The following is an 11,308-nucleotide window of genomic DNA, read 5'->3' on the forward strand; positions in this document are numbered from 1 at the left end:
ATAACTGTCCACCGTGGCACAGCCCCGCGGGACATTGTCGATGATATATCCGGGTTCCACCGTGAAGTAGCGGGGAATGTTTTTCACACAGAACAGGACGCCGGCTGTTGCCAGAACCACAGCCGCAGTTTTCCCGGTGCAATATTTAGTTTTCAGCTTCTGGCAACAAATGGCGACAAAGCGATCAAAGGTGAAAGTGACGGTGAACCAGACAGAACAGTCTGTAGCTGCAAACCTCAGTACATAGTTAACACGGCACACAGGGGTGATGGACAGGAAACTCCAATAAAAGTAATAATATCGGAGCTGAGTCAAAATGACCTCGGTGATGAGGACCAGTAGATCGGCCGCTGCCATGGCCACCAGGTAACGAGTGGTGCAGGTGGAGAGGCCACACTTTCCCCGGGACAGGATCACAATCGCCACTAAATTCACTGCGGAAAGACAAGGGAACGGACACTGGGCATTTACTCAACACGGGGGGTCCCCGGGGCTGAACACCGGCTCGACTTTCAGCTCAAGATCAGGAGTGTTCGAGTCGATGCGCGGCTGCTGCAAGTTGAACAATGTCAGAGCCGGCTCCGACTGTGCCCGACCTGCCTGCCTGCCTGCTTCAGGGGAGAAGAGATAAGGCGACTGGCAGACGGGGTAAAGGGCAGAGAGGGAACGAGCAGCCACCCACCCGCTACAATAGGCGCAATGGTCCTTTCTATAGTGAACCCTGCTGCTGCTCACAGTCTGTGATGGAGCCGCTTTCACAGACTTAACCGTGAGCGGCCGGCCCCGTTTAACCAGGGCTCTGGGAACTCGGCATCTGATGGGGAGAGGAGGCTTCCAGAGGGAAGGCAGGGACAACATGGAATCCGGCAGCAGAGTGGCTCCGTTAATGGATTCATTCCACAGTGAGTTCAGTTCAGTAACAACACACACACACACACACACACACACACACACACACACACACACACACACACACACACACACACACACACACACACACACACACACACACACACACACACACACACACACACACACACACACACACACACACACACACACACACACACACACACACACACACACACACACACACACACACGTAGTTCCGCGGCCACTGGTCCAGGAGATGGATCCAATTATTGACCAACAGGCTGTGGGTGGAATCGGACTGTGACAGACAGACTCCACAGTGAGTGAGACATAGTGTCCACAGGAGCGAGTGGCTGTTCACTCTGATCAATAACTCACACACAGTGAACTTCACAATGTGAACCCCTCTCTCCCAGTCACACAGTCCCGGAGAGCTGCCTGCCTGCCTGTCCCTAGCACTGGGACAACTCTGTGCAAGGTGCCACTGAAGGCAAGAACAACATACTAGTGGCTCCCGGCCGGCAGCAGAGAGAGAAAAAGAGGCTTAGTTTCAGCTGTCTGAAAATAAGACAAATCACAGCAGCGTTAATTCACAAATATTTCACAGAGAGGATTGATATTCTTCACATATTCTTGTACAACGATCATCAGTTGGGAACTTGTAACATGATGAGAATCAGGTCAACACCAGTTAACACACGGATGGATTTATAAAACTTGAATTGTACTGCTCACTTACCAGGGATTCCAACGGCAGCAATGATCGCGTACAGGATTTTCTCCACAGCGTAATATTCATAAATCTTTTCCCACATTCTCTCTGCCCAGCGACGTGTCCCCGTGAGCTACCGGTAATGTCTCGGAATGAAATGTTGGGACACAACATTCCTGGAGATTTTATACCATTTCCCGTCTCCACCGGGACAGTGAAGTTTCAACAGAGTTTAAAAATAGAGATTTTGAAATGATTCACAAACAGATGACTCAGCCGAGTGAAATCCCTGCTGAGACAGACAGACAGACAGACAGGTTGTGATTTATTCAGGGAATTGATTGAGAAACTCCAAAGACTGGGAATTGTGGCGATAGATACTGAGGGATGGTAATTGGGAGCGGGCAGCATTGTTCCAGCAAAGGGGATATTGTTTCAAACTCCATCAGATCCAACTCTCCACCTCATGTTGTTTGTCTGATTTCCTTCAATCCGTTTCACTCAGCAAGGCAATGCCAAATTCCAGGGACCCTCTCAAGGCTTCTGGTGCCCAGTTTGAAGGTGGACTGGACTGGGCGACCTTTGTCCACAGGTTGAGCAATTAGTTCAATACGTTACCTCGGACTAAAGTGCCTCCTCCCCCCCCCCCCTCCACTCTGCTTCACCACTCAATATGATCGCGGCTTCACTGACTGTGACCCCAACCCCACACTCCCGCTGACTGACCCCGGGAACCATTCACTCCCTGCTTGTCTGGAATAGATCTGACTATACCATGGGGCAATAACATTCTCTGCCTTCCTTCATCACATAGAAACATATAAACATAGAAAATAGGTGCAGGAGTTGGCCATTCGGCCCTTCGAGCCTGCAGCGCCATTCAATATGATCATGGCTGATCATCCAACTCAGTATCCTGTACCTGCCTTCTCTCCATACCCCCTGATCCCTTTAGCCACAAGGGCCACATCTAACTCCCTCTTAAATATAGCCAATGAACTGGCCTCAACTACCTTCTGTGGCAGAGAATTCCACAGATTCACCACTCTGTGTAAAAAATAATTTCCTCAACTCGGTCCTAAAGGATTCCCCCCTTATCCTTAAACTGTGACCTCTTGTTCTGGACTTCCACGACTTCGGGAACAATCGTCCTGCATCTAGTCTGTCCAACCGCTTAAGAATGTTGTAAGTTTCTATAAGTTCCCCCCTCAATCTTCTAAATTCTAGCGAGTACAAGCCGAGTCTATCCAGTCTTTCTCCATGTGAAAGTCCTGACATCCCAGGAATCAGTCTGGTGAACCTTCTCTGTACTCCCTCTATGGCAATAATGTCTTTCCTCAGATTAGGAGACCAAAACTGTACGCAATACTCCAGGTGCGGTCTCACGAAGACCCTGTACAACTGCAGTAGAACCTCCCTGCTCCTAGACTCAAATCCTTTTGCTATGAATGCTAACATACCATTCGCTTCCTTCACTGCCTGCTGCACCTGCATGCCTACTTTTAATGACTGGTGTACCATGACACCCAGGTCTCGTTGCATCTCCCTTTTTCCTAATCGGCCACCATTCAGATAACAGTCTACTTTCCTGTTTTTGCCACCAAAGTGGATAACCTCACATTTATCCACATTATACTGCATCTGCCATGCATTTTCCCACTCACCCAGCCTATCCAAGTCACCTTGCAGCCTCCTAGCATCCTCCTCACAGCTAACACTGCCCCCCAGCTTCGTGTCATCCGCAAACTTGGAGATGTTGCATTCAATTCCCTCGTTCAAATCATTAATATCTATTGTAAATAGCTGGGGTCCCAGAACTGAGCCTTGCGGTACCCCACTAGTCACTGCCTGCCATTGTGAAAAGGACCCGTTTACTCCTACTCTTTGCTTCCTGTCTGCCAGCCAGTTCTTTATCCACATCAATACTGAACCCCCAATACCGTGTGCTTTAAGTTTGCATACTAATCTCTTATGTGGGACCTTGTCGAAAGCCTTCTGAAAGTCCAGATATAACACACCCACTGGTTCTACCTTATCCGCTCTACTAGTTACATCCTCGAAAAATTCCATACGATTCGTCAGACATGATTTACCTTTCATAAATCCATGCTGACTTTGTCCAATGATTTCACCACTTTCCAAATGTGCTGCTATCCCATCTTTAATAACTGATTCTAGCAGTTTCCCCACTACCGACTTCAGACTAACTTGTCTGTAATTCCACGTTTTCTCTCTCCCTCCCTTTTTTTAAAGTGGGGTTATATTAGCTACCCTCCAAACCTCAGGAACTACTCCAGAATCTAAAGAGTTTTGAAAAATTATCACTAATGCATCCACTATTTCTGGGGCTACTTCCTTAAGTACTCTGGGATGCAGCCTATCTGGCCCTGGGGATTTATCGGCCTTTAATCCATTCAATTTACCTAACACCACTTCCTGGCTAACCTGGATTTCACTCAGTTCCTCCATCTCATTTGACCTCCGGTCCCCTGCTATTTCCGGCAGATTATTTATGTCTTCCTTAGTGAAGACATAACCAAAGTAGTTATTCAATTGGTCTGCCATGTCCTTGTTCCCCATGATCAATTAACCCGTTTCTGACTGCAAGGGAGCTACATTTGTTTTAACTAATCTTTTTCTCTTCACATATCTATAAAAGCTTTTGCAGTCAGTTTTTATGTCCCCTGCCAGTTTTCCTTCATAATCTATTTTCCCTTTCCTAATTAAGCCCTTTGTCCACCTCTGCTGGTCTCTGAATTTCTCCCAGTCCTCTGGTAGGCTGCATGTTCTGGCTAATTTGTACGCTTCATCTTTTGTTTTGATACTATCCCTGATTTCCCTTGTTATCCACGGATGCACTACCTTCCCCGATTTATTTTTTTGCCAAACTGGGAAGAACAATTGTTGTAGTTCATCCATGCAGTCTTTAAATGCCTTCCATTGGATATCCACCGTCAACCCATTAAGAATCAATCGCCAGTCTATCTTGGCCAATTCACGTCTCATGCCCTCAAAGTTAGCTTTCTTTAAGTTCAGGACCCTTGTTTCTGAATTAACGATGTCACTCTCCATCCTAATGAATAACTCAACCATATTATGGTCACTCTTGCCCAAGGGGCCACGCACAACAAGACTGCTTACAAGCCCTTCCTCATTACTCAATACCCAGTCTAGAATAGCCTGCTCTCTCGTTGGTTCCTCTACATGTTGGTTTAGAAAACTATCCCGCATACATTCCAAGAAATCCTCTTCCTCAGCACCCTTGCCAATTTGATTCACCCAATCTATATTTAGATTGAAGTCACCCATTATAACTGTTTTACCTTTGTTGCACACAATTCTAATTTCCTGTTTGATGCCATCCAGAACTCCACTACTACTGTTAGGTGGCCTGTACACAACTCCCACTAGCGTTTTCTTCCCCTTATTGTTTCGCAGCTCTACCCATATCGATTCCACATCCTCAAAGCTAATGTCCTTCCTTTCTATTGCGTTAATCTGCTCTCTAACCAGCAACGCTACCCCACCTCCTTTCCTTTTCTGTCTATCCCTCCTGAATATTGAATATCCCTGGATGTTCAGCTCCCAGCCTTGTTCACCCTGGAGCCATGTCTCCGTGATCCCAACTATATCATAGTCATTAATAGCTATCTGCACATTCAACTCATCCACCTTATTACGAATGCTCCTTGCATTGAGACACAAAGCCTTCACGGTTGTTTTTTACAACACTCTTACCCCTTATACTATTATGCTGAAAAGTGGCCCTTTTTGATTTTTGCCCTGGTTTGTCTGCCTGCCACTTTTACTTTTCACCTTGCTACCTACTGCTTCTACCCTCATTCTACACCCCTCTGTCTCTACGCTCACACATTCACCTTATTACGAAAGAAACCCTTTCCCTTTAACTCCATCCTCCACTATCCCATTCGACACCACACCCCCCTTATTCAGTTTAAAACCACCCGTGCAGCAGTGGCAAACCTGCCTGCCAGAATGCTGGTCCCACACCTGTTAAGATGCAATCCGTCCCTTTTGTACAGTTCCCCCTTAGCCCAAAACAGATCCCAGTGATCTAAGAATCTAAATCCCTGCCCCGTGCACCAATTCCTCGGCCACACGTTCAGGTCCCGTATCTCCCTGTTCCTGCTCTCGCCAGCACGAGGAACTGGAAGCAAACCGGAGATAACAAACCTGGAGGTCCTGCTTTTCATCATTTTTCCGAGCTCTCTAAAGTCACGCTGCAGAATATTCATCCCCTTCTTTCCGACATCGTTTGTGCCGACATGCACTACCACTTCCGGCTGTCACCTTCGCCCTTGAGGATTTTCTGCACTCTGTCCGTGATATCCTGGATCCTGGCATCAGGAAGGCAGCACGCCTTCCTCGAATCCCGTCTGTTGCCGCAGAAACCCCTGTCCGTACCTCTCACAACAGAGTCTCCTACTACAATGGCGTTGCCTGCCTTAGGCCTTTTTGGTTTTGGCTCAACAGCCCTATTCGCATCGCAAGCCAGTCCGCCGCCCAGTGTAAACACCTCTTCTGTCCCGACAGCTTCTAAGTGGGTGAACCTGTTCACAAGAGGTACAACACCCGGGGACGTTGGCATTCCATGCTTTCCTCCCTTTTTCACTGTCTCCCACCTTCTCTCTTCCAGTACCTTAGGCGTAACAATCGTACTGTAGGACTTGTCGAGGAACGACTCCGTTTCTCGGACGAACCTGAGGTCATCCACTTGCTTCTCCAGTTCCCCAACACGGCCCTTCAGGAGCTCTACCTGGATGCACCTGCCACATTTGTAGCAGCCAGAGGCACCAGCCGTGTCCTTGACCTCCCACATACTGCAAGCATCACACTGAATCAGCTTGCCTGGCATCTCCTTCTTTCGTCTCTCCCTCTCAAGCGTATTGCGTGGTCTCCTCCCCTCAGCTTCTTCGTCGAAGACTCTCGAGGCAAAGACTCACACTTTACTCACAGGGCACTTCCCTCACAATGCCGCTCACTCACTGCCTTTACTGAACTTTTTTTTTCTGAATACATAAAAGCAATCCGAATACATGTGATACAGTGGTGTAATTTAGAGCTACAGCGCAGACCTAGGTCATTCGGCCCACCGAATACACACCGTTCAGCGATCCCTGCACATTAACACCAGTCTACACACACAAGGGACGATTTACATTCTCAACAAACAAATGAACATACATCCTGTACGCCTTTGGGGTGTGGGAGTAAACTGAAGTTCCCAAGAAACTCCACGTAGGTCACGGGCAGAACTCCCTGCAGGCAACATACGTAGTCTGGATAGAACCCGTGACCCTCGTCTTTGGCGCTGACAGGCAGCAACTCTACCGCTGCGCCACCGTGCCACCCTTTTTTGAATACTTCGGAACATTCGGAATGGATATGATAATACAAACAACAACAAAATCATAAATTAATTTGAACGTTTAAAGGAGAAAAATATGTCTTTAATTGGCGCAGCGGTAGAGTTACTGCCTTAAATCGCTGTCAGCGCCATGGACCCGGGTTCTATCCTGATTACGGGTGTTGTATCTCTTGAGTTTCTCCCCGTGACCTGCGAGGTTTTTTTCGGGTGCTCCGGTATTGTACGTTAAAAGGTTTGATATAAATGTACACACTGTCCCTCGTGTCGGATAGTGTGGGCGCGGGATCGCTTGTCGGTTCCAACTCGGACGGCCGAATGGTCCGTTCCCGCGCTTTATCACTAAACTAAACAAAACTCCATAATTCTGCACCATCTCCAATACGATTGAATATATCAATATATTTTGGAGCTTAAATACAATGAACCTGTGTTAATAACGCTCATTCCCTGTGTGTTATATTGATTGTGGAAGTTTGATATTGGTAATTACAGGAGATAGACACAAAATACTGGAGTAATTCAGCGGGACAGGCAGCGTATCTGGAGAGAAGACATCGGTGATGTTAAGGGAAGAGACCCTTCTTCAGACTTTATTTACTCCAGCATTTTGTGTATTTATTCGGTGTAAACCAGCAACTGCAGTTCTATCCAACATCTCCAGATATACTGCCTGTCCCATTGAGTTGCTCCTGCATTTTGTATCTATCTGTTTCGGGTAGAGACCCTTCTTGAGACTAAGAGTGAAGGGATAATAAAACGAGAGATTACAGACGGTGGCAAAGTGAGATATAGAACAAGTTAATGAAAGACATGCATAAAAACTAACGGTGATAAAGGAAATATGCCATTGTTAGCTGTGGGAAAGGTAAACACCAGTTCCAGACAACGAGATTCAACAAGACGACTTTCAACTAGTACTTAGATGGAGGCAGGAAACCGAGAGATAGTGGGTTAAAGGGTCACTTAAAGTTAGAGAACTCAAGGGTCTCGACCCGCCACGTCACCTTTCTCCAGAGATACAGTCTGTCGAGCTAAGTTACTCCAGCTTTCTGTGTCAATCTTTTATTTTGAACATGAAATAGGCAACCACCCGATATGCACTGATACAACTCCCTTTCCCGTCACTATTCATGTGAACGCTTGCCTTTCAAACCAAGTTACCCCTGCTAGATCGGGCGGCGAGTTTACCACCACCCTCCAGTGAACGCGATGCCCGTTTAAATCGTATTCGGAGTGTGGGAGGAAACCGGACATCCAGGAGCAAATCCACTTAGCTCACGTGGAGAAAGTACAAACACCGAACAGAGAGAGTACATGTAGTCTGGGTCAAACCTAGGTCTCTTGTGCTGTGAGGGTGCAACTCTCCCGCTGCGCCTCCCTGCCGCCCCTGTTAACCACGAGTCAAGGCACGTCAAGTCAATTTTATTTATGTGGCACATTTAAAAACAACTCTCGTTGACCAAAGTGCTTTACATTAGTGCAGGTACTAACGTGCTAAAGACCAAATATCCTACAAACAGTGGTGCATAGATCAACAATACATACATAAATACATTCTTACAGCGCTCCCTCAAAGGACCTCAAGAAAGGCTTGAGAGTAGAAATACGTTTTATGTCTAGACTTAAAAGTGCTGATGGAGGGGGCAGTTCTGAGGGGGCAGTTCTGATGACTTATTTTCCTCCCTCCAGTGAACGTCATGGCAATTGCGGTTCTGTCCCGAGGAAACTGCGGTCTCTGCGCTTGTATTACCCGTTACCTGGTGTCCATGTCAGCAGCTGATCTGTTGGTCGCTCTCACCAGCGTCGTCCTGAGCCGGATAATCGGAGTGTATTTTCCCGCCAGCCTCCTCTCCATCACTCCGCTGTGCAGCCTCAAAACGGTCCTAATTTACGGCGCCAAGGAGAGTTATGTGTGATTAACAGTCGCATGCACCTTCGACCGCATTGTAGCCATCTGCTGCCAGAACATGAGAAGCAAATACTGCAGGAAGGAGACGGCGGCAGCGGTTGTTGGACTTGTGTTTGCTTTGAGCTGTTTCCGAAACATCCCTTGGTACTTTGCATTTAACCCTTGTACATTGTTGACAGCACGCCGTGGTATTGCATTTTCACCTCGAATTTATACCCTTCAAAACAATGGGGCGCATTTTCTTTTCTCAACCATATCCTCACTCTCTTTGTGCCACTGATTTCCCTCTTCAATACACAATACACAAAACACAATACACAATACAATTTATTTGTCATTGTGCTGTCAATGTCATTGCCATTGGGCAAACGTGCTGACAGTGAAGAATATTTTGGTGGCCAACAGGATCCGCAAAGACCTTTGTTCCAAGAAAGACGGCGAAGCCGATAATGACCCCCGAGACAGAGAACCGGATGAAATCTATCGTCTTCCTTCTAACCATATCCGGCAGTTTCGCCCTCTTGTGGGCGACCTCTGCAGTGCATTACCTCTACATTCGAATTGCAAACGCTTACAATTACACGGGGACAGGTGACCCTGTGTACATCCTACAAGGAGATGGGTACATGTTGCTTCTCCTGAGTTACTGCACAAACACATTTATTGATACAATAATCCAGACCAAATTCAGAAATGAGATGAAGAAACTGATGAAATGCCCACTGGTCCTAATTGCTCAAAGGTTGAAACAGTGCAAATGACGCTTGAAACTATGTAAGGCTATTTATAATAACTACGTATTTAATGACAAATGATAATCGATCAGATACATTTTCTTTGCTTCCGCATTACTGCTTTGCTGGACGTTATCAACTACTTAATAAGATTTATTAATTCCCGTGTATTGTACTTTAAATCACGAGATCTGCCCATAACCGTGGCAAACATCGGAGGATGTAGACTCTATTCCATTGAGCGCAGGAGGATGTGATGTGATCTTATCTATATTACTAAAAGTCTGATCTTGACCGCTTCCTGTTGTTCTGTGTATTTATTTTAGAAAAAAGACTGCCACTTACGGCTGTGATTTTTGGCCATCTTACTGAGAGTTCCCTTGCGCTGCGCAGGACAAGACGATTTTTCCCATCGACGAAAAATAAAAGAGTTATTAGTTTTTAAAAAACGTTGAGATTCTCTCTCCTGTCAATCACGCCATGAAGGCCACGCCCCTTCTGGTGGGAGGGGGCAGGGACTATAAAACCCAGAGGTGTGGGCATGGCTCAGTCTCTGCAAGATGGAGGAGGGAGAGGTCACGACTTGCTGTCTTTAGTGGCCTTGCACCCTGCTTGAAATGGTATGAAATGTTACTTGAATGTGTTGGCCTTGCACCCTGCTTGAAATGGAATTTCAAGGAATAGCCATGTGTCAACTGCCAGCGCACCAGCCGCGAGTGATTGAGCTGCCAGCACAAGAATCAATTTGGGCCACAATATCCATGCTAGCCCTCTGGAAACCAGTCCTTTCAGCCCACAACACACATACTAGCGCTCCAGAAAGCCCCCCCCACCCCCCACTGGTCACCAATATTGGAATTGGTGGAGAGGTGAAATATTGCGTCGGGGGACCAGACCTACCGTGTGATGCTGGGACCCAACGGGTCCCACTTAGTCTAGTTAGGAGTATAAAATCACGAGAGGAATAGGTTGGGTAGATGCACAGAGTCGATTGCCCAGAGTAGGTGAAATAAGAACTAGAGGACTTGGTGTTATGGTGAATGAAAACATATTTAATCGGAACCTGAGGGGTAATTTTTTCATGCAAAGGGTGGAGGGGGTTTGGAACAAACTGTCAGAGGAGGTTGTTCAGGCAGAAACAGTTTCAGAAACATTTAGATAGGAACATGGACAGGAAAGGTTTGGAGGAATATTGGACAAACGCGAGCAGCTGGGCATCATGTTGCTGGGACACGTTGGCCGGTTTTGGCGTTGGGCCGAAAGGCCCGTTTTCACGCAGGAACTGTCTCTGGCGCCAACTTATATAGTTTATAGAAAAATGGCTCATTCGGACATTTGCATTTAATACAAAGAAGATTTACTTAACGAAGATGAGCATCACGATGTGCCAATGAGCTTTGTTACTGTCAGATTCTTCAAAGGCAGTTTTTAGTCACGACGTTTTGTCCTTTCGTCGAATATTCTCTCGCCTTGTCGTCTTTAAAGAGGAACCACGTGATATTTTGTTTTAGTTTAGAGATAGCGATATGCGGAAACGGTACCCGGACGTCGCGCCGACGGACGAGAAGCCGCAGCAAAGAAGTGGAAGTCGAATAACCGAATGAAATGCAAGCCGAAACGCCAAATAACCGAATGGAAATGAAGCAGAAACGTCAACTAACCGAAAGGGCGGAACGCCTAAATGCAAATTA

The sequence above is a fragment of the Amblyraja radiata genome, unplaced genomic scaffold, assembly GCF_010909765.2.
Source record: "Amblyraja radiata isolate CabotCenter1 unplaced genomic scaffold, sAmbRad1.1.pri S139, whole genome shotgun sequence".
Lineage (NCBI taxonomy): Eukaryota > Metazoa > Chordata > Chondrichthyes > Rajiformes > Rajidae > Amblyraja > Amblyraja radiata.